The following is a 26,906-nucleotide window of genomic DNA, read 5'->3' as shown; positions in this document are numbered from 1 at the left end:
GCTCTAAAATCAGAGCGGCGAAGGAGGAGCTTAGTCAAGCCGGAGATATCACGGCTGGGAAGCCCTTTTTGTTGCGGACGAAGTTCGGAGATCCGAAGTATGCCCCTCTGGATCAATTATGGAGTGCTGCAGACGCGTACTTTGACTTGGTAGCGAGTGTTGCTGATGCGACTGAGTATTTCAAAGATAAAAAAGATCATGAAGTGGAAAAGTTGTTCTGGTCGCAGTTCAGTGCTCCAACGCGTCCGCTGCTGTTAAATGAGCAAATAGTCGAGTGGGCTGAGCTCCATAGGTTGTCCGGGCTTGCCATGAGGTCTGTCGTGGATCATATTTGGCCGGAAGGACCATGGCCGAATAGTTATTTTTGTTTAGTGCAACGATTCCTTGGTGTTGTGCCGCATATCGGTGCTGCAAAGAGGTCGGCGTGCATAGAGGGTGCGCGGATGGCTCTTGCCCATGTTAAGACATACTGGGCAGAGATGAAGGCCACCACTATTGCGACCCAGAGTTCGGCCGTAGGCCAGGTATCGGCCGAGCACTATTTTGAAGAAGTCCTAGAAGGCGCTCGTTTAATAGAGGCTCAGTGCTCGAAGGATATCATGTTCTAGTGACACGTAACCCGATTGTAAAAACAATGCTATTAGGATTATGAAGGCTGTGTTTATACTTTTGCCTGAAAGTATTATGATGCCTCCTGTGCGGCCGTTTATGTATGTATATAACCTGAAACTTTGCAGTCGTCGGCTTCAACCCCCACGCATATAATGCGGGGGTGTTCGGAAAAGCGCGTATTCACACATAATCCAACGTCTTGGTCCATTAAGGAGGTGATAGCGTTGCGAACAAGGCAATCGGACTATATTGCTTTGACACTTTCGCTTAGCAATAGGAGTTTGACGGTGGGGCTACTATATAGCCCCTGGTACTTCCGCGTCTAGCCGGATACGGTGTGCGTACATACATGACCGGGAAACCGGTCCTTTGTTAATGCGGAGGTATCACGAAGATTCTGATGAGTCATCGAGTTGTTGACCAGTCTCGCACTTTATCATGACAGTCAGTTTTCGGCTTTCTCTACTTAGGTGCTCGTCCGGATGAACTAGGGCACAATCGCAGTAGTTCTTTCGGTGCCACCTTAGCCGATAGAGTGGAACGTAAGGTAGCAAAACATGGGAGCCAGGCAAACCCAACTATTGACCAAAGACCTGATTCGGAGCTGATGCATATAAGGCCAAACTCGCGACGCCGAACACTCCCTCACGCATTCGGCCTTTACAACATATACCGGGCTGAGTAACGCCCTCACTACTAGAAAAAGGGCTATAGATGGGATTGACACTAATGGCGCACCAGACAAGTGGTGCGCCATTAGTATATACTAATGGCACACCACCTTCTGATACGCCATTAGAGTTGAAACTACTAATGGCGCACCTGGCGCAGGGTGCGCTATTAGTATCAATTTTTTTAACTAGTGCGCCTGTCCAAACATACTAATGGCGCATCCAGACACAATGCGCCATTACTAGTTGTAACTAGTAATGGCGCACCTGGCCCAGGGTGCGCCATTAGTATCAAAAAAAAATTTAACTAGTGCGCCTGTCCAAACATACTAATGGGGCATCCAGACACAGTGCGCCATTACTAGTTGTAACTAGTAATGGCGCACCTGCCGGAAAGTGCGCCACTAATGTTGTTTTTTCTATTATATTTTTTATTCCCTTTTTTGCAAAACTACTAATGGCGCACTTTTCCACCGTGCGCCATTAGTATGTTTTTTTTTGCAAAACTACTAATGGCGCACCACCAGAAGGTGCGCCATTAGTAACCTGGATTACTAATGGTGCATTTAGATTTGGTGCGCCATTAGTAAGTGGGCAGCAACAAGATATTTTGGACAGCCTCTCCTACCCACACTCACTTTCTCCCCACTTCATTCTCTCCACCTCCTCCTTGTCTCGGGTGCCTCCTCTTTTTCACCTCATTTCCACCATAGATTCATTCAATTTAAGTGGTTAAATTACCTTGTTTTGATAGGTAAGTAAGGGGGGAAGCTATATTTATGTTGTTCTCCCTACAATAATGTGCACATGCACTTTTTAAGGCCTAGCTAGATCTATGTATGTTCGTGGTGTTGCATATGTTTGTGGTGTTCCATATGTGTTTGTGTTTGGAGGTGTACCGGTATTTGAAATGCGATAGTTGCCAATATTTTGCCGGAATGTTGATTCATTTCCGTTTCGGCGAGAATTTTGGCATTAAGCATTCTTTTTGGTCCTATTTTTAGGGAAAGTCATGCCAAATTTTTTCTTGGTTCTAAAATATCGTTTTGCTCTACCCCGCAGGTGACCATGGTCCGCATGATGACCGAAGGAATCATGAATAGGTTTTTGAGGTCCGCGAAGGCCGAGATGCTTCAAAAGAACGAGACGGAGATAAGATGTCCGTGTCGAAGATGCAAGCTGAAGAGCCTTATTGCGGACCCGGAATCCGGGAAGGTGCGGGACCACATGCTCTTGCGTGGTTTCATGGATGGCTATCGGTGGCAAGGTGATGAAGATGACTACGAAGTCGTCCATGGGGGCCGGGCAAGAAATGAGGAAGGGCAGCAAGACAACCACCGCGGCTCGGGTGGGCGAGAAGACGAAGAATCCCCAGGAGATGATCACGACGGTGATGCTGTACACAGTCATCATGTAGAAGATGCAGGACATGATGATGAGGAAGATGCCGAAGCAGACGACGGGCATGATCATGAAGATGATGATGCCAGCGGAGCAGACGACGCTGGACCATCGATGGGCTGGGTGCAGGACCCTCATATTCAAGAGCTGCTTCTCAAGCAGACGGATAACGCAAGAGCTGCCACCCGAGAGAAAGCCAAGATGGATCAACTTGAGTTAGACGCGGTTACTCCATTGTATAAAGGATGCAGGCCCGAGGATACCCGCCTGAAAGTAACGCTCATGGCTCTGGAGATGAAGGTAAAACACAAAATGACCGACGCATGCTTCGACGAGAACATGTCATTCTGGCACGAACGTCTTCCCAAGGGGAACAAGTGCCCGACCAGTTTGGAGGAGGCGAAGAAAATCGTGTGTCCTCTGGATTTACCGCACGTGAAATACCATGTGTGCATGCACAATTGCATCATTTATCGGGACGAGCACGCGGAGTCTAGCATATGTCCGGTGTGCGGCGTCACTCGTTACAAGAAGAGGAAGAAAGCTCCTCGAAAAGTGGTGTGGTACTTTCCGATCACTCCTCGTCTGCAGCGGTATTTCGCGGACCCTAAGGTAGCAAAGCTCCTGCGTTGGCACGCGGATAGGGAGGAGAAGAAGCGAGAAGATGACGCAAATGATCCGGAGATAGATAAAAAAGACAAGATGCTGAGTCACCCTAAGGATGTGTCGGAGTAATTGGACACGGGTATCCCGAAGACGACGAGACAATATTTCAAGACATCGGGGCTAGCAAAGCCCCTCAGTCCGACTGCCCGGCCGCTCCTGCCGGCTCCCCGTCCGACTGCTCCACCCGGCCGGCTGCCAGCTGACCGACTGCATCGACTAGCCGGCTGCCGACTGCAGTCCGACCCGGCATCGACAAGACACCGACGAGACGGTCGTACCCGAGCACTATTCACGTGTCATCCCCGCCATCATGTATAGTGTCACTTGTCCCCTGGCACTATTTATGAAGTGACCCAGGGGACAAGCATGACATGCACCATGCCTTACCCATGCCCACTAGCTAGCTTACATACTAAGCTACCCTCTCCTATAAAAGGAGACACACATCCATCCATCCATGGATGGACTCACACGTACACACACAAGCAAGCTAGCTAGCAAGAGAGCTAGCTAGCCATCCATCCATCCATTCCCACGGGCAAGCATGCCCAAGCGCACATACGGCCATGCTCATGGCCGGCCACTAAAGCGTGCCTTGTGCACACATATATGGAGTCAGATGCCCATGGCATTGCCCCCAGATACAGCTCTAGGAGCGCTTTGTACTGCCCGATGTACACCCCAGATATATATGCTCAGAGATGTAGGAGTAGGGGTATTATCTCTCCGGAGAGCCCTGAACCTGGGTAAACTAGCGCGTGCTACTCGCATACCCGCTCCAGGGCCTATCAGCAGCAGTCTTACCCTCACACAAAGCCCTTGTGGCATCTGTCGCCTCACACCCCCGTGAGAATACCACGACAGTTGGCGCCCACCGTGGGGCGGTACTACTACCGTGCTACCACGCTGCTGCTGGTTTCGCAGTCCGGGCGGGACCATCTTCGCCACCACCACCGCGGCGTCGCGCCGTCCCTCCGATAGCGGTCGAGGGCTCGATATCGACTCGCCCTCGGAATGGCCGCGAGGGGCGGCGCGTCCTCGCCGTCGGGACCATCTTCGCCATCACCGCCGCGACGTCGCGCCGTCTCTCCGGTAGCGCTCGGGGGCTCGACTTCGACCGGCCCCCGGAGCGGCCGCGCGGGACAGCGCGTCCCCGTCGTCGGCCTCGCCGCCTTCGTCATTACCACCGTTGCAACGCTGGCAGTCCGTCCGCGTGTGCGCCGCGTCGCCTCGCTTCGGTCGGCCACGTCGCTCCGTCCGCTGCCCTCCGCGCCGCGTCTCGCCCCAGCCGGAGCGTGTGGCCGCTCCCCCATACATGGCTCGTACAATGCTCAGATACACCATCTGTACGAGATGTGAGATGACCGTATCCTAGATACAAGCCAGATAATCGCCACGTACCAAACCATGCGTGCTCGGCTCCATTCGCGGCTGCTGCTCCTCGCATCGCTGCCACCATGCTACTACGGTTCAGCTGAGCACCCCACCATGCCCGCCCTCCAGCTCTCCCTCGGCCACACCCGCGTGCTCGTCGTGCCTGCTGCTCGGGCGCGGTCGCTCCCTCAACCGTCGCAGCTCCGGCCTATGATGCACCCCGGCCTCCTCAGCCTACGCGCGCCCGCGCCCGTCCTGGCTCGGCGTCCGCGTGCCCGCGGACTCTGGCTCAGTCTTGCGGCTCAGCCTCGCCACACGGTCCGCCTGCGTCGCGCCGCCTATTCAGCGCCGGAAGCTCCGATTTCCGCCCAGCCGACTCCGCTAGCTCGTCGACCTCCTCCAACGCCTGTCGGGTCGTCCTCGCGCACCGGCTCCCGTGCCTGCCGGGTCGTCCTAACACGCCGGCCCCTGCGCCGGCCCGTCCTCGCGTCTCGGTCACCCCGCCATCGACCACGCCGGGCGTCGCGCCCGGCCACCCGGCCTCCACGCCAGTCGGCCTCCATGTGCAGAGGCCGGCTGCTCCGTCCGTGCGCCGGCTCCGCCTACTCCGCCGGGCCGCCTCCTCGCACCGGCTCGGCCGTGCGCGCTTGCCCCACGTCGAGCCCGGCCGCGTCCGGCTCCTCGGTGCCGCCCCGCGCCCAGCCGGGTCCGGTGAGCGTCGCCTCCGCCGGCGACCAGGTCGCCTCCCGCGCGCCCCCACGCTGGCTCCGCCCCGCATGCGCGTGGCGCCTCCAGCCACCTGCGCGCCCGCGCCACGAGCTCAGCCCCTCGCGCCGACCGGCCTCGCACACTCGCGCGCGTCCGCACGCCGCGTTCCGTCTCCGCCCGCGATGCCGGAGTCCGGCCCCGGCTCCGTCCGACTTGCCGCCTCCGGCCCGCCCACGTCGACCGGCCTCCCGCGCTTGGCCGGCTCTGCCCACGCCGGCTTCCCTGGCGATTAGGCCTGCCGGCTTCGCCCCTGCGCCGGCTTCCCCGCAACCCGGACGCCGGCCTCTGGCGCGACCCGGCCGTTGGCTTCCGCCACGCCCGCGTCTCCTCTGCCTACGGCTGGACGCCCCGCGCCCGCCCGTCTCGCCCGGGCCGGCTCCGCCCCCTTCCGCGGCTTTGCCTCCCCGCGCCGACCCGGCCGACCCACGCCAGGTCCGGCTCCCGCGCCGCCCCTCGGCTGCCACGCCCCTCACCGCCTCCGGCTCGGTGCCCCGCCCGCCGGCCTCGTCCTCAACCTGGCTCGCCGCCTCCAGTCCCGCGCCGCGTCCGCCTCCCCGGTGCCGCCCCGCGCCCAGCCGGGTCCGGCGAGCATCGCGCATGGCGCCTCCCGCTCCCCCTACCGCCGACTCCGCCTCCGCTCGCGGCTGGGTCGTGCGTGCCGGCTCCGCCTGCCGGCTCCCCCCCAACCCGGACGACCGGCTCCGCTGCCTGCCATCTCCGCCGCAACCCGGCCGCTGGCTTCGCCGCGACCCGGCCGCCGGCTGCCGCCGTCCCGCTCCTGCCGACTGGAGAAAAAGAAAGAGCCGTCCGCCCCACACGAGAAGCAAAAAAAAAAGGAGGGAGGGGGCGGGTGAGAGAAGTCAGGGGCCGGCTGCCCAGGCCGGCTGAGGAAAAAGTGGCCGAGTCCCAAAAAAAAGAGAGAAAGAAGTCGGCTGGGATAAAGAGAAGAAGAGAAACACCCGTCCGGATGATTCGTCCGCCTGCTTCGCCACTCGGACGGTCACTTGTGATCTGCGCTGTCGGCAGTGCCAAGCCGGCTGGTCTGCCTCCTGCTCCGACGGCGCACCCAGCGGGTGCGCTGACGCGCCCCCACGAGGAGAGAAGACAGAGTAGTCGCCCGGAGATCCGGCCCGACTACTCAGCAGTCGGCCCGAATCTCGAGGGCTACACCCAGCGGGTGCGCTGACGCGCCCCCACGAGGAGAGAAGACAGAGTAGTCGCCGGGAGATCCGGCCCGACTGCTCAGCAGTCAGCCCGAATCTCGGGGGCTACACCCAGCGGGTGCGCTGACGCGCCCCCGCGAGGAGAGAAGACGAAGTAGTCGCCGGGAGATCCGGCCCGACTGCTCAGCAGTCGGCCCGAATCTCGGGGGCTACACCCAGCGGGTGCGCTGGCGCGCCCCCGCAAGGAGAGAAGACAAAGTAGTCGCCGGGAGATCCGGCCCGACTGCTCAGCAGTCGGCCCGAATCTCGGGGGCTACACCCAGCGGGTGCGCTGACGCGCCCCCGCGAGGAAAGAAGACAAAGTCGTTGCCGGAAGATCCGGCCCGACTGCTCAGTAGTCGTCCCAAATCTCGGGGGCTACACCCAGTGGGTGCGCTGGCGCGCCACCACGAAGACAAGAGAAGAGATTTGTCCGGTTGCCAGCAGCTGGCCGGTCGAGCCTGACCGGCCGGGACCCTCCTTCGAGCGATCGGGGGCTCGAAGGCTACACCCAGCGGGTGCGCCGGCTCTCTTCGGCAAACTCCGCCTCGGCTACACGAAAACCAATGTGAGCTCCTCACCCGCAGATTTTTTCACCGCGAGAGCACGGATAACCTCGAGCGATGCTCGGGGGCTATCTCCGCATTTCATTACAGTTGCATCTCTGTTCGCCCCGGCGCCAGCCAGAGTTGGCCCGGGGGCTGGCCGCTTGGCCTGAGACGTTAGTTCCCGCAGACGGCTTAGTAGCGTGCGCGGTATGAAAAGCCCACTCTTAGTCACAGACCGCAGAGCGGCTGTCCGACTGGCAAGAGTGAAAGCTGAAGGCCACCCACGCGAAAAACATCCAGGAAGAAAAACGCTTCGGGCGACCCGACCGTTTTCTTTATGAGTATCTACTCGGTTAAATTCGCTCCCAGAGTCTGAGTATTGTACACTCCACTCCGCGGCCCACTCTCAGCCACAGACCGCAGAGCGGCTATCCGGCAAGCGAGAGCACAAGCCAAAGAGCGGAGGGAACATGAAAGAGATGAAAGGGGGCACGGACGAAACCGAGTCGGCACCCTCCGCATAAAACTTGCAGTGCTAAAAAGCAATCACTTGACATATCTGCATGGACTAACTTTCTCTTTTGCATGATCATTTCCATGAACACTCGCGAAAAAACCTCCGCCCGACTTTGCCAAGTTGCCCGGAGGCTTGGGGGCTACTGTCGGAGTAATTGGACACGGGTATCCCGAAGACGACGAGACAATATTTCAAGACATCGGGGCTAGCAAAGCCCCTCAGTCCGACTGCCCGGCCGCTCCTGCCGGCTCTCCGTCCGACTGCTCCACCCGGCCGGCTGCCAGCTGACCGACTGCATCGACTAGCCGGCTGCCGACTGCAGTCCGACCCGGCATCGACAAGACACCGACGAGACGGTCGTACCCGAGCACTATTCACATGTCATCCCCGCCATCATGTATAGTGTCACTTGTCCCCTGGCACTATTTATGAAGTGACCCAGGGGACAAGCATGACATGCACCATGCCTTACCCATGCCCACTAGCTAGCTTACATACTAAGCTACCCTCTCCTATAAAAGGAGACACACATCCATCCATCCATGGATGGACTCACACGTACACACACAAGCAAGCTAGCTAGCAAGAGAGCTAGCTAGCCATCCATCCATCCATTCCCACGGGCATGCATGCCCAAGCGCACATACGGCCATGCTCATGGCCGGCCACTAAAGCGTGCCTTGTGCACACATATATGGAGTCAGATGCCCATGGCACTGCCCCCCAGATACAGCTCTAGGAGCGCTTTGTACTGCCCGATGTACACCCCAGATATATATGCTTAGACATGCAGGAGTAGGGGTATTATCTCTCCGGAGAGCCCCGAACCTGGGTAAACTAGCGCGTGCTACTCACATACCCGCTCCCAGGACTATCAGCAGCAGTCTTACCCTCACACAAAGCCCTTGTGGCATCTGTCGCCTCACACCCCCCCCGTGAGAATACCACGACAGGATGCGAGCCAGTGGCAAGCGTTGAACTTCGAAGACCTAGAATTTTGGAACGATCCAAGCAACATCGTGCTGGGCGCGAGCACCGATGGAGTCAATCCGTTTGGCAGCCAGAGAAGCACACATAGCACCTGGCCTGTGTTTGTGTGGATGTACAACCTTCCCCCCTGGTTGTGCATGAAGAGGAAGTACATTCACATGAGTATGCTAATTGAAGGACCGAAACAACCAGGGAACGACATCAATCTGTATCTGGGGCTGCTGAAAGAGGAGCTTGACACGCTGTGTAAAACGCGAGCCAATACGTGGGACGCCGCAGAGAAAGAATATTTCCCTATGAGAGCCGCGCTGCTCATGACGGTGCACGACTATCTCGGTTACGGATATGTCGCGGGGCAGGTGGTCCACGGATTTTCTGGATGCGTCAGGTGCATGGATGACACAACGTATCGCCAGCTAGATAGAGATCCCGGGTCTTCAAAAACCGTGTTCATGGGACATCGAAGGTGGCTTCGCGACGATGACCCGTGGAGAAAACGCAAGGATCTATTCGATGGTGAAACCGAACCCTGAGGACGCCCGCGTACGAGGAGCGGCGAGGAAATAGACGAGCTGTTGAAAAATTGGAAAGACTGCCCACTGCCGGGAAAGAAGCAAAAGGCGCCAGAGCCGGGAAAGAAGCGAAAGGCGCCAGAGCCGCTGCTGAAGGTATGGAAAACGAGGTCTGTTTTCTGGGACTTGCCGTACTGTAAGATACACCGTGTGCCTCACACCCTTGATGTCATGCATATCACGAAGAACGTGTGCGAGAGTCAGCTTGGTACCCTGCTCAACATGCCAGAGAGGACCAAAGATGGGCCAAAAGCAAGGGCAGACTTGAAATCAATGGGCATCCGGCAGGAGCTTCACGCTATATATGATGATGATGATGAGGCGAAGCAGGACACGGAAAGTTGTCGCAAAGGCAAAAAGGCCAAGAAGACCGGAAATGACTACCCTCCCGCGTGCTTCACTCTAAGTCAGGAGGAGATCGAGCAGTTTTTCACCTGCCTCGTAGGAGTAAAACTTCCTTACGGTTACGCGGGGAAGATAAGCAGATACCTAGACCTAGCGAAGCTAAAGTTCAGCGGGATGAAGTCTCAGGACTGTCACGTGCTGATGACGCAGATACTTCCAGTTGCAATCCGTGGGATCATGGACGCGCACGTCCGTGAAACGCTATTTGGCCTATGCAACTTTTTCGACGTCATCTCTCGGAAGTCTCTTGGCGTGAGGCAACTCAGAAGGCTACAGAAAGAGATCGTGGTGATACTATGCGAGCTTGAGATGTACTTCCCGCCCGCATTCTTCGACGTTATGGTGCATCAGCTGGTCCATATCATGGACGATATCATCCAACTCGGGCCGACGTTCCTGCACAGCATGATGTCGTTCGAAAGGATGAATGGTGTCATCAAAGGATACGTTCGCAACATGTCACGTTCAGAGGGAAGCATAGCCAGGGGCTTTCTGACCGAAGAGTGCATCTCCTACTGCACGAATTATCTAGGCATCGAGAACCCCGTTGGTCTGCCCGTCAACAGGCACCTCGGCAGGCTCGCTGGATGGGGTCACCGTGAGGGACGCCGCCTTCCCCACCGATCCTGAGACCACTGATGGTACCGCCGAGGATGACCCCACTGATGCCACCACTGATGGTGCCGCCAAGGATGCCACCACTGATGATGGCGGCGCACGCACAGATGGCAGCCAACCAAAGAGGCAACGGAAGGACCGGCGCCCGACCGTGCTCCGCGCCCTCAAGGAGGAAGTTACTAAAGTGGACTCCGACGGGAATCCAACGGCGCCCGAACGAATAGTCAAGGGGTACTCGCTTCAGCTCGGGTGCATTCTCCGGAGCACCGTCTCGATCAACACCGAGAACCTGAGGCATCCTGACCGAGGGAATTTGCGCAACCTCCTCTTCACGAAGCTGCACGAACGATACAAGTTCCCCGCTGAATTTGAAAACACAAGCCTCAAAGGGAATAAAGTGAACAATGCTGCCCTCACGAAGATGAGCAAGGCCCTGTCTAGTTGGAAAAGCAATGTGAAGAGAATGATCGAGAAAGGTGAGAGTTATGAGAAGATCAAGGAGAAAAATCCTTCGATCACCGAAGATGACTACAACGACTTCAAGATCAATTGCTCGAGCACCGCAAACTCCGAATCAAGTAAGTGGGGGAAAGAAATGCGGGAGCTGAACTTAGGGGAACACACACTCGGTCCCGGCGGTTACAGAGTGGCGTAGCCTATATGGGACAAGGAGGAGGCGGACCGTGCCGAGCAAGGCCTACCGCCCCTCTTTGATAAATACGGTGACAAGCAGACCATGAACTTTGTCAGGGCCCAGTACAAGAAGGACCCGAAAACAAAGGAGCTTACCACGGATCCGAAGACCAGGGCGCTTGAGCTTGTTCTGGTAAGGAATACACCCCCGCGTAATTAGCTCCATATGGTTGCATTCTAATTAGTGAAGCCAAATTTCTAAATGGTTCACATTCCTTCCGCAGGCGACTGAGAGCAGTAGCGCGGGGTTGACTAAGACCAACCCTTGGGACACCACTCTAAATAGGGCGTTGAATGTAATGAAGAACAAGGATAAGCTCAGTAAGCCGACGTCAGCTGGTCGTGTGGCCGGCAAAGGCTTGTCGACAAAATGGTCGTCATACAATAACACTGGTGGGCGAAAGGAGAAAAAGACCAGCTCGGAAAGCCAGGCGCGCGAGGTTCAAGAACTCAGGGCACAGGTGGCGCGGATTCCGGAGATTGTCCAAGAGCAAGTGCAACAACAACTTGGAGCGACGATCACCGCCATTGTGCCTACCTTGATCCAGGGGATTAGTGCGTGGATTGCGGGCGGCCAACAGGGGCCGCCCCCGATTCCTAGCTTCACGGCCAGCAACTCGCAGAACGCGATGGCGGGGCCATTGGTGTCTCCGGCGGAGGCGGCATTGGTGTCTCCGACGCCGGCACGGGAGCTTAATGCACCCGGGTGTACGCCGGCCGGCAGCTCTGCAGCAAGCGGCCCCTCCGTCAACTGCACGCCCGCCGTTGGCGGTGCCTCGACATTAGCCGAGCTCGACGCCATCATCATGGTAACTAATTAAGCCTCTCTCGGCCGAGGACTTCATCTCCTTGCCTTTGACTAGGCATCCCTAACGCCCTACATGTTTTCGCAGGGCGCCGCCGACGTTCCGTGTACTCTCCTGCACTTCGTGAACAACGAGTTGGTCGATGTCGCCAAGGGCAAAATCGTTCAACCGCGCAGCCCCTTGTTCCACGGTACCCAGATGCCACCCAACTTGTTTAGGGTTCAACTGGTTCGGGTGCTGCCAGGCTGCGACGAGTTGTTACCTCCAATTCGACCCATCGGGGCCGACGATGATGACGTGATGACCCTCAGCGCCTGCCTGAGCTGGCCCCTGCTTTGGCCGAAGAGCCAGATTCGTTTCGGGGCGGGGGACACCACCCCAAAGACACCACCGCTAGTCGTGCCGGCGCCAAGTCGGCCCCATGGCAAGACCGCCGCAACGGTGTCGGACATCCCTATGCCACTGGATCCAAACATGCATATGGCACATGATCAGAACGACGACGACGACGATACATTTGCCAACGTCGATCAGTACTTTGCCGATCATGGGGACGGTGGCGACTTCATGGTGCCTCCTTCTCAAGAACCCAACCCAACAAAAGACGTGTGCGATCTAGCTGGTACCGCGGAGAAGCCAAGTTGCAACAGGCGTCGTCTGCAGTTCAGCTCTCAGGAGACGCCTCCAGCTGCCGACTTCACCGAGCCTCAGATAGGCGAGGTGCGAAATATGATCAGCCCCAACACACTCAAGAAGGCGGTCTGTGAGCAGAACTCGGTCCCATTACAGGAGAAGAAGAAGGCACGCAAAAGAAAGACTAACAAGGGTGCGGGCCAGCCGGCACCGAGTACGATCCGTGCTCAGGACGGGCCACCTTCAACTGCGGATATCTCGAGGAGGGTGCATGTGGCGGGTAGGCCGATGCTACCGAGAAATATGCTCGATGCTGCAACCGGTGCTATGCGGAGTCTGCATGACAGTGTTCTTTCTTTGGAGAAGCGGCGTCTCGGAGAGAAGGATGTGGCATACCCGGTTTTCGCGGCCAAGGTGCCAGAGGGCAAGGGCTTTGTGGATAACTCCATCGGGGGTACGATCATCCTGCGGTTTGATGACATCCACGCTATGTTGAACCTTCATCCGCTGCACTACACCTTCGTTCGGCTATTTTCGCTGAGTATGGAGATGCGGATCATTCGCGACAAGACCCCGGACATCGTGATAGTCGACCCCTTCTACATGCGTGCCAAGATCTTGGGCAGCGCTGGGGACTGGCAAGTCGCGAGTTCTTACCTCGAAGGCGTCATTCTGGCAAACCAAGATAAGGATAACTTCCTCGTGTCTTACTTTCCCGAGTAAGTCCTCCCCTCAACCGCCCCATAACATATAAATTCTTAGATTTCGACCGTTTTTCTTCTAACATTCCGTGTTTTCTGCAGTGACACACATTGCACGCTCATCCTCCTAAGCCCCAAATATTCCATGGCCACGTATTTCGACACGGACCGTCAGTCGAACGTAGACTACACAAATGTCAAGAAGGTTCTTGATGATGTTCTCCCCGGCTACGTCAAATCTGGAGGCACCTTCACCAGGCCTATTCGTAAGTACGGCAAGCACGTGTTCTCCCACAATACTACATTCTGCTGCGTCAAGCAGCCGCCTGGCGGTCAGAAGGGTGCCTACTACGCCATCCATCACATGCGGGCGATCGTACGGGACCATCATCAACTTCTGCTACCGAGTAGACTCAAAGATTGGGCCGCGAGCGTGTCGGCAATCCAGGACGCGGACATCAGACAAGAATTCTTTCGCATCCAGTCGGAGTTTGCGGAAATCATCCATCAAGATGTCCTTCGTACCTCGCTGTAGTTCTACCTCAGAAATCAACCGTCCAACAGTGACATCGACACAATCCTACAAATGCAGGCTGACAACGCCCATTTTTTCATGACTCCCACGATAGACGGCGGCTTCATCCACGCTCCGGTCCCTTGAGTCGAGTCGAAAGCAGTGATGCTATGTCTAGTTCTGAAACATCGATTGGCTCATGTTGTAATTAAACTTTAATGAACTTGTAGTATGTCTCTTTGGTTTCGAGAGTCCTTCAACTTAGATGTAATCGATGCTATTAATGTCTTGCTTTTCTCTTCCGATCGTTCTGTTGCATACTTATATATTGCTTATGTATTGTCTGTGAATTGGTACTAACGTTTCGTTTGGATACTGCATAGCGATGCCGTGGTATGTCGTGTACAAGGGTAAGGTTCCCGGAGTCTACGACGACTGGGAGGAGTGTCGGAGACAGGTTCACCGATTCAGCGGTAACAGTTACAAAGGGTACGCCACTAGGGCCGAGGCCGAATCTAGATACGCCCGCTATCTAGCGGGAGAGGGGAGGGAGCGTTGGAGGAACCGGATGAAGACGAGTTTCATCGTGATGATGCTCATCGTGATGACCGCAGCTCTCTTCTATGTGATGGTAGTTTAGATGATCGATATCGACTTGTAATGTGAAGACAAACTCGCGGTCTCGAGACTTGTAATGTAATGTTCTATCTTTGTTCGGTCTTTTCAATTCGGAGACTAATATGATGAATTGTATTCGGAGACTAAAATGATGAATTCTATTCAGAGACTAATCTTCTATTGTATTCGATGAATCTGTTGTTGATGTGTGCTGTCTATATTTTGTCCAATTATACATTTTGTAACCTGTGCAAAAAACAGAAAAAAAACCTAATATTCATACTAATGGCGCATCACATCATAGTGCGCCATTAGTATGCCAAAGGATACTAATGGCGCATCACTAAACAGTGCGCCATTAGTATGCCGAAGTTACTAATGGCGCATCCTGTTGTTGTGCGCCATTAGTATGCCAAAGCACCTGGGTATACATGGCCCCCTGGGAGGCATACTAATGGCGCACTGTTGTATATACTAATGGCGCATCTGGGGTGCGCCATTAGTATACCAGATACTAATGGCGCACCAGTGGTGCGCCATTAGTAAAATATACTAATGGCGTGCTACTAATGGCGCACCACTAATGCGCCATTAATGGCCAAATTAGGTGCGCCATTAGTAGGCCTTTTCCTAGTAGTGCCTTGATAATGAACCCTGATTTCCAGGTACGTGCATTAGTCTGGCGTGGCAAAATGCCAATAACGCCAGCATCCCTCTCGGATGTGTTTAGTATCCGGAGGGTGTGAAGCAACAAGAGACAGTAAGAAAGGTTTACACAGGGTCTTAATCTAAAAAGAAACCTTTGAGGGGGGCCCTGTTGCACGTCTGCGCCTGTGTCTCCGTTGTGCCATATCTTGGAAGGGTGTAGCATGATTATTATCTGTAAAAGAGAAAAACTCAGGTGAAAGTATTCGTGCGAAAAATTGGTTATTCTTAATAAACCATTAAAATTCAATGTAAATATGGTCAACCCGAACTATAGTTCTTTTTACATGCGGGAAGCCCCTAGCGCCACTTATGGGGATATATCTATCAACCCAATCTCAGGTTTATCTGAGCTGTTATAACCAGTGTTGCGCCGGACTCGACTAGCCGTGTCCGCGGTCTTGACGACAGATCATTTATTCTGGTCAGAGAGGCCAGTCAGTGTTCGGCTACTAAAGCCGCCACACATTCTTCGTACGCAAGGGACGATGTACGTTTCCGCTAACTATGATGGTGCCACGTGGACTGGGCATCTTAAGCTTAAGATAAGCATAATGCGATACTGCGTTAAAACGAGCAAAGGCCGTTCTTCCGAGTAGTGCTTGATAGCTGCTTCGGAATGGAGCGATGTCGAAGGTTAACTTTTCACTTCGGAAGTTGTCGGGAGAACCGAATACAATCTCTAGTACTAGAGAGCCCGTGCAGCGGGCCTCTGGGCCTGGTATTACTCCTTTGAAGGTAGTATTTCTTTGGTTAATTCTTGTCGGGTCTATCCCCATTTTGCAGACTATGTCCTGATATATCAGATTGAGACTACTGCCACCGTCCGTAAGGACTCGGGTGAGATGGTATCCGTTAATTATTGGGTCCAGCCCCAAGGCAGCAGATCCTCCGTGCCGGATACTAGTCAGGTTATCCCTGCAATCGAAAGTGATCGGGCGGGCCGACCAAGAGTTGAACTTGGGGGTGACGGGCTCCACGGCGCATACGTCTCGGAGTGCGTGTTTGCTCCTCCTCTTCGTTACGTGAATCATGTTAACTGTTTTGACCTCTGGTGGGAATTTTTTCTGTCCCCGGGTGTTTTGACGGCGAGGCTGATCCTCGTCTTCACTTGGTGTCTCCCTCCCCTTGTGCTCGGCGTTTAGCTTGCCGGCTTGCTTGAAAACCCAGCATTCTCTGTTGGTGTGATTTGCAGGTTTGTCGGAGGTGCAATGAATCTGACATAATCTGTCTAGAATCTTGTTTAGGCTGGACGGTCCATCTCGACTGCCTTTAAATGCCTTTTTCCGTTGACCGGGTTGAGAGCCCCTGAATCCGGCGTTTACCGCCGTGTTGTCTAGGCTGTCTTCATTGCTTCGACGCTTGCTTTTATGGCATCGCGGTTTCCCATTAACATCCCTGACTTCGGATGTGCCTGGGTCGCTGGTGCCGCTATGGGCCAGCCAACTATCTTCGCCCGCGCAAAAGCGGGTCATAAGGCTTGTTAAGGCTGCCATTGTCCTTGGTTTTTCCTGGCCGAGTTGTCTGGCGAGCTATTCGTCCCGGACACTATGTTTGAAAGCCGCTAAGGCTTCGGCGTCCGGGCAGTCGACAATTTGATTCTTCTTAGTGAGGAATCTGTTCCAAAGCTTTCGGGCTGACTCTCCGGGCTGTTGAATTATATGACTTAAATCGTCTGCATCCGGAGGCCGGACATAGGTCCCTTGAAAATTAGCCCGAAAAGCATCCTCAAGCTCTTCCCAAATTCCAATTGAGTTTTCGGGGAGGCTCTTCAGCCAATGCTGACCTGGTCCTTTCAACTTGAGGGGCAAGTATTTGTTGGCGTGGAGATCATCTCCACAAGCCATATGGATATGAAGGATAAAGTCCTCGATCCAGACCCTAGGGTCTATCGTTCCGTCGTATGCCTCTGTGTTCACGGATTTGAATCCCTCTGGAAAATTCGTGATCCAGCACCTCATCGGTGAAGCATAGGGGGTGCGCGGCACCCCTGTACTGGATGTATCATGACGTTCTGACGGTTGTAGTGTTCGGTTTAGATTCTGTGCCGGAGCGCGCTTCCTAGATCCGTAGATGGGCCTGGTCATACCGACATCGTTAGCCGCCCTATCGCAGCCACGGTGTGGTCGATCTGGCTGATCGGCCATTTTATTTTTCGGCTGTATGGGCTCTAAGGCCTCGTCATCAAATTCAGGCAGGAGCTTGCGCTTTGGATAGCATTTGTGTGGAGACTGCCATCGTACTTTTCTGCAGTGTCGAGCAATTTGTTCCATCTACTCTTGAGTGTATTTTGCGCGGCCTTGAGCCTTTGCTTCTGCTTCTTTAGACTCCTCGCGGTGGCAAGAAGCCTTCTATGGAGGTTCTCTTGCTCCAAGTGCCTTTCCAGGATGATGTGTGCATCGTCGTCCGGACTGTTCTCCTCCCCGGAGACAGGTTGATTAGCTTTACCCTTGGCGTCTGCGTTGTCGGACTGCGGCTCGGTATTGTGTTCGCCGTCCGCTGGTTTATCATGCTCTGTCGTTGGGTCCATGTGGTTGTCGTTTCCTTTGGAGTCGTCCGGGGTATTATTCTTTCTTGCGCTATTAGCGCTGTTTTTGCCGACGCAGGATTTGGAGCGGCGCCTACGCTGTCGCTTTGGTTGCTTCTCGAGGGAACTGTCCTTCGCTGCTTCTTCCCGTCCCTCATCGTTGTTTTCTTTGGGGGTGTCCACCATGTATATATCGTATGATGAGGTGGCAGTCCAGCGCCCTGTGGGCGGTGGTTCCTGTTCTTCTCCTGCATCGTCGTCCATACCATCAATGTCTCCGGAGGCGAAATCAAGCATGTCGGTTAAGTCGTCGACAGTGGCTACCAAGTGGGTGGTGGGTGGGGAACGAATTTGTTCGTCGTCCGCCTCCCACTCAAGCCGGACATAGTTCAGCCAAGGGTCTCCAGACAAGGAGAGAGACCTTCATGAATTTAACACGTCGCCTAGTGGCGAGTGCTGAAAGATATCCCCAGAGGAAAACTCCATGATCGGTGCCCAATCAGATTCGATAGGCACAGACGCTGGCGATTCGGAGCCCGTGGCCGGGGATGAATCCAAGTGTCCGGCGACACGGGTCTCATAGGAGGTGAAGTCAGTATTCGGCTCTATCGCCGCTGCGTGCGCGGCCTCCGTGGCGGGGTCTGTCCACCCGTACTTGGACGGCACGATTTGCTCCGGATTGAGGGCCGGAGTAGCTGCAGGTGTGATCTCCCGGACACTGTCCGACGGCAGAGCTAAGTCATGCTCGTCGTGACTGTGCGGCGCACCTGACATAGGCTTGAATCCGTCGAAGATCAAGTCTCCACGGATGTCGGCAGTATAGTTCAAGTTTCCATAACTGACCTGATGGCCAGGGGCGTAGCTCTCGATCTGCTCCAGATGGCCAAGCGAGTTGGCCCGCAGTACGAAGCCGCCGAATACGAAGATCTGTCTGGGGAGGGAAGCCTCGCCCTGGATCGCATCGTTGTCGATGATCGAAGGAGCCATCAAGCCTTTATCGCGACGGCACAGTGGAACTCTCAATGAAAGCACCAATGTCGTTGTCAAAACCGGCGGATCTCGGGTAGGGGGTCCCGAACTGTGCATCTAAGGCGGATGGTAACAGGAGGCGGGCGATAGAATGTTTACCCAGGTTCGGGCCCTCTCGATGGAGGTAATACCCTACTTCCTGCTTGATTGATCTTGATGATATGAGTATTACAAGAGTTGATCTATCACGAGATCGTAGAGGCTAAACCCTAGAAGCTAGCCTAGGGTTATGATTGTTCTTGTCCTACTGACTAAACCCTCTGGTTTATATAGACACCGGAGGGGGCTAGGGTTACACAGAGTCGGTTACAAGAGAGGAGTTCTACAGATCCGAATTGCGAAGCTTGCCCTCCACGCCAAGGAGAGCCCCACCCGGACATGGGACGAAGTCTTCAATCGTGTATCTTCATAGTCCAACAGTTCGGCCAAAGTATATAGTCCGGCAGTCCGAGGACCCCCCCAATCCAGGACTCCCTCAGTTACGACGGCGCATCAAGCGCATCATAAGGCTGAGGTTGCAAAGGTGCGAGATGAGATAGCCTAGCCCAGGAGGATCTTAATGCGGAGAATGCCAGGATTTCCACGTAGCGGGCCCAGATGGATGCCGAGTCACAGCGTATAAGGGCGGAAGCTTTTCACCTATGTTTGGATCAGGATGCCTCCAACGCTGTTCTTCATAGAAGTTACCAAACTAGTCTACCTTTGTAGTATGAGGCGTAGAACTTGTTTAATACGCCTGGGCAAGACCAAGTAACCCTCCAGTTACGACCTGGGTTGCGGAGGTGCCAGGGAGCAGCGCGGCGGCTCAGCCTCGACTGCCAGACCTGCCCCGTAGGGATCAGACCCCGCCTTAGCAGTTTTGAACACCACCTGGCACTATTCTAACTCGGTGGATAACATGTTAGCGGCAGCAACCCGGCTGGCGGCGGTTCTGATCGAAGGAGAGTCCCGAGAGGCTGCTGATACCAGCTTTAATCTCCAGGTCTGTTGTGGTGCCCTGTTTAGTACCAGCTTTACGTAATGAATGTCTGCCTAAGGATTTCAAAGGACCTCGTAAGGTGGTTAACTACATAGCTGATCTTCCCCCTGAGGCCTGGATTGAGAGTTATAAGTTAACCATGGAGATGCTGGATGTCAATGATGTTGTGTGTGCCAAATACTTTACTATGATGTTGGATGGGCCAACTCTAACCTGGTCAATTCATGGACAGATTTGATAGCACGGTTCATTCAGAACTTTAAAGGAATGTGCAAGCAGCCACTGACAATTATCGATCTGGATAACTGCGTGCAGCGTGAGAATGAGTCAGCCCATCATTGGGTCCGACGGGTCTCGGCTATTATTCACTCATCTGATAGTATTGCGGCGGGTCGGGCAATTCAGGTTTTGGAGAAAAACTGTCAATTTACCCCTCTTAAGCAGAAGGTTGGGCGACTTAAACTTCATTGTAATGACATGGGTGAGCTTATGGCGGCTCTCATTAAATATGCCGACTCTGATACCACCAAAGATCCTAGATCTGATGACAAGAAATCCAACAAGGGCAAGACACCCCGAGGGCACTCTGATACCAACAATTTGGCAGGGCATAATTGTAACAACCAGGGTAATGGTGGTAAGTGCAGACACCCCGAGGGCGGTTAAGATCTTGTAGCTAACACTGGATATAAAAGCCAGCGCTGTAACGGTAATGGTCAACCGTCCTTTGGAGGGAAAAGTTTTAATATTGAGGCAATGATGAATGAACCTTGCGCAAAACACATTCTGCCTAATAAGCCGGTGAATAATGCCTGGAACGACTGGTTTATCATTCGACTCTAGAGGAATTACAGTTTTACTCAGAATCATGGTAACAATAATGGCCCGCCCGGCGGGTCAGAATCCGGTTCATAGGGGCCCGGCATTGGTGGCGGCGGCTCAAATTCGGGCTATCAAGGCCAGGAAAGTTAGGGCAGTTATAACCAACAGTCTGGTCAGGGTAACCAGCAACAAGGTAACCAGTCAGGCTATCAGAGTAATCCAAAGCAGCTCAATGGTGGCCAGTATCATGTTTTCACCACAAGTCTTTGCAAGCGAGATCAGAAGGAGCATAAGCGCGCGGTCAATACAATTGAGCCAGCGGTGCCTTAATACTTACGGTGGTCAGAGTATCTAATCACGTGGAGTCAGGAGGATCACCTGCCCCGGGTTGAGAATCCGGGTCATCGGGCAATGGTGGTAGCCCCTCAGGTCGGGGGTTATAAATTCACTAAGGTGCTTATGGATGGTCGCATTAGTATCAACATCCTTTATTACGACACCTTTGGCCAGATGAACTTCCATACCTACTAATAAAGCAAGTTGCGTTTCTCCGATTTTTTTCATCCTTTCAACGACGTAAAGTTTTTTCTATCCAGGGTGGTACTAAATTGCATCCGTCTGCTAGAAAAGAAGAAACAATATACGTACCTGGGCCGCGTGCACTATTGCCCGGTGAAGCCAACCCACTTATTTATCTGCCCAAACAGCTGTGAAAGCTTATTTGACACACACGGCGTCAAATAGTCGAAGCTTCGCATAAGACGCCCAAGACTGGGACAGCCTAGGTTCTTTTTTCTGTGTCCTGTTTCTATTTTTTCCTGTTCCTTTCTCTTTTTCTTTCCTGGTTCTTTTTTTCTTCCCATTTTAGATTCTTTTCTCTATTCTCGTAAATTAAAATCTTGAAAAAATCATTCAAAATTTCAATATTTTTAATATTTAAGACAAAAAATAGAATTTTTTTGTTCCTAACTTGTAAAATATTGAAAACTTGAATTTTTTGTTCCCATTCCAAATTGTGTTCAAAATTAAAAAAATCCCATTTTTCAAAAAATGTTTGTGTATTACAAAAAATAAAGATGTTCAAAATAAGTTGTATCTAAAAAAATATTTCAGATTATAAAAATATTCTTGTTTTAGTGAAATCTTCACAAATTCAGAAAATAATGTTCGTGGTTAACAAATACATTTTCTGAACTTGTTCTAAATGTTCAAAACATGTTCACACATTCAACAAATGTTTGTGTTTTTTCAAAAGGTTCATGTTGTCAAAAACTGTTTATGAATTTTAGAAAAATCTACCTATTTCAGATGATGTTCGTCAATTTCCAAAAATGAACGAAATTTTCAAAATATAGTCCATATTTTTCAAAACTGTTTGGGCTTTCAAAATTGTTCATGTTTCCAAAAATATTTGGCAATTCATAAATATTAATTTTTCACCGACGTAAAGTTTTTTCTATCTGATGTGGTACTAAATTTTTGTGCATCCTCTTCTAGAAAAGGTGAAACAATTTAAGTACATCGGCCGTGCGCGCTGTCGCCCGGTGAAGCCAGACCACTTATTTATCTGCCCAGACAGTTGCGAAAGCTTATTTGATGCGCGCAGCGTCAAATAGGACGCCCAAAACTGGGCCGGCCCATGTTCTTTTTTTCTGTGTTATGTTTCTATTTTTTCATGTTCCTTTCTCATTTTCTTTCCTAATTCTTTTTTCCTTCCTATTTTATATTATTTTTCCTATTCTCGTAAGTTAAAATCTTGAAAAAACATTCAAAATTTCAATACTTTTTAATATTTAAGACAAGAAAATAAAAAAAATATGTTCCTATCTTTTATAATATTCAAAACTTTAATTTTATTGTTCCCATTCCAAAATGTATTCAAATTTTTAAAAAATTCCATTTTTTCAAAAAAATTGTGTATTACGAAAAATAAAGATTTTCAAATAAGTTGCATTTTTTAAAATATTTCAGATTTTAAAAATATTCTTGTTTTAGTGAAATGTTCACAAATTAAAAATAATAATGTTTGTGGTTAACAAACACATTTTCTGAACTTGTTCTAAATGTTCAAAACATGTTCAAACATTCAACAAATGTTCTTGTTTTTTCAAAAGGTTCATGTTGTCAAAAAATGTTTATGAATTTTTAAAAAATCTACCTATTTCAAATGATGTTCTTCTTTTTCCAAAAATTAAAGAAATTTTCAAACAATGGTTCATATGTTTCAAAACAGTTCGGGGTTTGAAAATTGTTCATGTTTCCAAAACTATTTGGCAATTCATAAGTATTAATTTATTTGCAGAAAATTCAGAAGAAAACAAAAAATGTTTTGAATCTGACGCTACAGCATATTCTTAAACATTCGGGGTGGCCATTGGTTAGCATGACCCATTTTTCGAGTGGCGAGCAGCCCGTGGTCGAGTTTTTGAGGTCGCGAGTTCCATCCTTCAACACGTCATTTTTTAAATTTATATTGTGCCTTACAAAACATAGGTCATTTTGGTGCCTGCCAATGGGCCGGCCCAGACGTGAACTATTGTGCATCACACGCGCTATTTGACGATAAAAGAGAATATGCTTGTTTGCTATAATTAAAATATATTATGGGCACATGCCAATAAAAAGAGAATGTGCTGGTTTGGCTATAATAAGAAGAACTATGGGCACGTGAGCGCTGAAATAATTAAAGAGAATAAACCATGATAAAGAAGGGACTACCTGGTTATGCGTGGCTTATGCTAATAAAACGGGATTTATGTGCTGCAATTAGTAATCCATCTGGTTACGTTGTCGTACGAGAGAGTGTGGTCGAAGCAACCGTGCCCTGAAGGTCGCCGCACAGCTACCAAATGAGGAGACATCCAGAACCCCGACATAGGGGTGAACCTGAAGGAAAAACACGAGTTGGATGGTCGCCGCCATGCCGACTAATGCCACCACTATCAACACCTCGCGGGACAAACATGACTCACGATAAGACCACAACTCCTCGCTTTGTCGCCCCACCAGTGTGGATACCGTTTTTGGTGAACACATAATTTATCTCTCTCATTGCTTCTCGAAAAAATATCTCTCCCCTTGCAACGCACGGGCATATGTGCTAGTAACTAACAAAGATCTTAATCCATTTTCCACTGTCTTCCATGGTGTGGTGCCTGGTAAGTCAGCGTATCATGTCGGAAAGATTTTCCTGGAAGTCGCCTTTGCTGATGATTATGACTACAAAGCAGAAATACTATGGTTTGATGTGGTCAAGATTAAGAGTCCATATCATGCCTTTTTTGGGCGGCCGGCTTATGCCAAGTTTATGGCCTGGCCTTGTTATGTTTACTTATAGCTTAAGATGCCAGGGCGTAAGTGCACAATTCCGATCCATGATGATCGGAAAATCACCTTGGAGTGTGAGGAAGGAGATGCGGCTTATGTAGAGTCGTCTTGTGCTAATGAGGAGCTTAAATTTTATAAGGATAATGTTGACCATCTGATATGACCCCCTTGAAGAAGCCCACCACTGAGCAAGACCCTTTGTTGAAGTTTAAGTCAGCCGATGATACTAAGAAGGTTGACTTTGTCCCTGGCGACTCATCTCAGCAGTTCATAGTGGGAGCTAATATGGATCATAAATATGGAAGCGCGCTCATCGAATTCATTCGTGAGAATCGGGACATCTTTGCATGGAAACCTTCTCACATGTCGGGTGTACCGAGAGAATTCGCTGAGCACACTCTTAATGCGGATCCTATGTTTAAACAGGTCAAACAGTTCCTTCGTCATTTCATTGAAGAGCGACCTAAGGCTATTGGAGAAGTGGTAGCCTGGCTCTTAGCGGCTGGGTTTATCATTGAAGTTTTTCACCCTGAGTGGTTGGCTAAGCTTGTGCTTGTACTCAATAAGAATGGCACATGGCGTATGTCTGTTGATTGCATGCATCTCAATAAAGCTTGTCCAGGTGACCCGTTTGCTCTTCCTCGCATTAATCAAATCATTGACGCAATGGCAGGTTGTGAGAGTTTATGTTTCCTAGATGCTTATTATGGTTATCATCAAATCAAGATGGCAGTTAAAGACAAAGTGAAGATGACTTTTATCACACCTTTTGGAGCTTTCCGCTATGTTCTACGCCCTTCGGGCTCAAGAGTGCCCAGGCGACTTATCAGCGTTGTGTTCAGAATTGTTCGCACTGTCAGATTGGATGCAACGTTCATGCTTATGTAGATGATATTGTGGTCAAGTCAAGAAAGAATGAGACTCTTCTTGATGATTTGAAGGAAACTTATAATAGTCTCCGGGTCTACAAAATAATGTTTAACCGGCCAACTGTGTCGGTGTGCCTGCAGGCAAACTATTGAGATTTTTGCTCTCAGAATGGGGTATTGAAGCTAACCCGGAGAAGATTCAAGCTATCACATCTCTTTCTAAGCCGGCGTGTGTTAATGATGTACAGTGTCTGGCGGGTCGTATTGCAACTTTGAGTCGGTTTATAAGTCGTTTGGGAGAGAAGGCAAATCCTTTTTACCAGATGATGAAAAAGACAGATCACTTTGTCTAGAGTGATGCTGCCAATGAGGCCTTTGAGGCGCTCAAGAAACAGCTAGCTGAGCCGCCCGTCCTTACTAGTCCCATTGAAAGAGAGCCTTTACTCTTGTATGTGGCGGCTAATGGTAAGGCTGTCAGTGTGGCCATTGTTATGGAGCGCAAGGAGGAGGGGAAGGAGTACCCGATTCAGCGGCCGGCTTATTATGTCAGTGAAGTGTTGATTGAGTCCAAGCAACGATATCCACATTGGCAGAAACTGGTGTATGGGGTGTTCATGGCGAGTCGCAAACTGAAGCATTATTTTCTCGGCCATCCTATTATTGTGGTCAGTTCTACTCCTTTAGGAGATATTATTCAGAATAGGGAGGCTACAGGCCGAGTTGCTAAGTGGGCAATCAAACTTGGACCTCTACCATGAACAACCATCAAATCTCAGGCTTTGGTGGATTTCATAAACAATTGGACAGAGTTGCAGGCACCTGAGGAGAAGTCTGACAACACATATTGGACAATCCACTTCGATGGGTCCAGGCAGTTGGAGGGCTCGGGGGCTGGAGTTATTTTGACTTCCGCGAGGTGACAAATTTTGTTATGTTTTTAGGCTAATGTGCACTTGTACTAACAATGCAGCTGAATATGAAGCATTACTCAATGGCCTTCATATGGCCAAAGATATGAATTTAAGACGGGTTAGGTGCGTGGGCGACTCAGACCTGGTGGCTCAGCAGGTCTCAGGCAAGTGGGACTCTAAAGACCCGCTCATGGCAGCTTATCGCGGGGCGGTTGATAATATTGCTAGTCACTTCGAGGGTTATCAGATGGATCACCTTGATAGGCGGAAGAACGAGGTGGCTGATGCATTCTCTCGGCTTGGGTCTCAAGGCAAGCCGGTGCCTCCTAATGTGTTCCTTGACGTATTGCACAACCCACCTGTCATGTTGCCATCTGGGGAAGACCTTGTTGTTCCTGACCCGGAGGCGCAGTTGGTGGCAGATTTTTATGCTATTCTAGATTGGACGTTGCCTTATCTGGCTTATATGACCCAGCGCGAGTAACCCAAGGATGAAACTTTGGCAAGGCAAATAACCAGGTGGTCTAAGTCTATGACTATCATCAACGGCGAGTTACACCGCTGTAGTGTGACAGGTGTATTCCAACGTTGTGTTTCTCCTGAGGAGAGCCGCGAAATCTTACGAGAAATTCATGAAGGCATTTGTGGTCATCATGCCGGCTCAAAATCTTTGGTTGCTAAAGCTTTTCGTCATGGGATTTATTGGTTGACGGCTCATGCTGATGTGGAAGATATTGTTAGCAAATGTGATGGGTGCTAGAAATTTTCTAGACGAGCTCATGTGTCGGCTAAAGAATTGCGGATGATTTCAATAACTTGGCCGTTTGCAGTCTGGGGGCTTGATATGGTTGGCCCTTTCTACAGGTCTAAGCATAATAAGACCCATCTTTTGGTGGCGGTTGACAAGTTTACCAAGTGGGTTGACGCAGAGCCAGTTAGCAAATGTCACGCGGCGAGTGCAGTTTAGTTTGTTAAAAAGCTGATCTTCCGCTTTGGTTACCCTCACGGTATTATCACCGATAATGGCACTAATTTGCCTAAGGGTGCTATGAAAGAGTTCTGTCAAAGAGAGCATATCCGTCTTGATGTTTCTTCCATGGCTCATCCACAGTCTAATGGTCAAGCAGCAAGGGCTAATCAAGAAAATTTGAGAGGCATCAAGCCCCGGCTTATGGTTCCTTTGGAGCGAACGCCGGGTTGTTGGGTTCAGGAGCTACCTTCAGTGCTTTCGAGTATCAATACGGCCCCAACAGGTCAACAGGCTATGCGCCTTTGTTCATGGTCTATGGTGCAGAAGCGGGTCCCCCATGTGATATCCGTCATGACTCTCCTAGACTGGCGGCTTATGTTGAAGCTGATAATGAGACGGCACGTCAGAACACACTCGATGCTTTGGATGAAGAGCGCAACCTTGCGGCGGCTCGTTCA

The sequence above is a fragment of the Triticum aestivum genome, chromosome 4D (genome assembly GCF_018294505.1).
Source record: "Triticum aestivum cultivar Chinese Spring chromosome 4D, IWGSC CS RefSeq v2.1, whole genome shotgun sequence".
Classification (NCBI taxonomy): Eukaryota; Viridiplantae; Streptophyta; class Magnoliopsida; order Poales; family Poaceae; genus Triticum; species Triticum aestivum.
The sequence above is the reverse complement of the archived record's forward strand: the minus strand, read 5'-3'. Positions refer to the sequence as shown.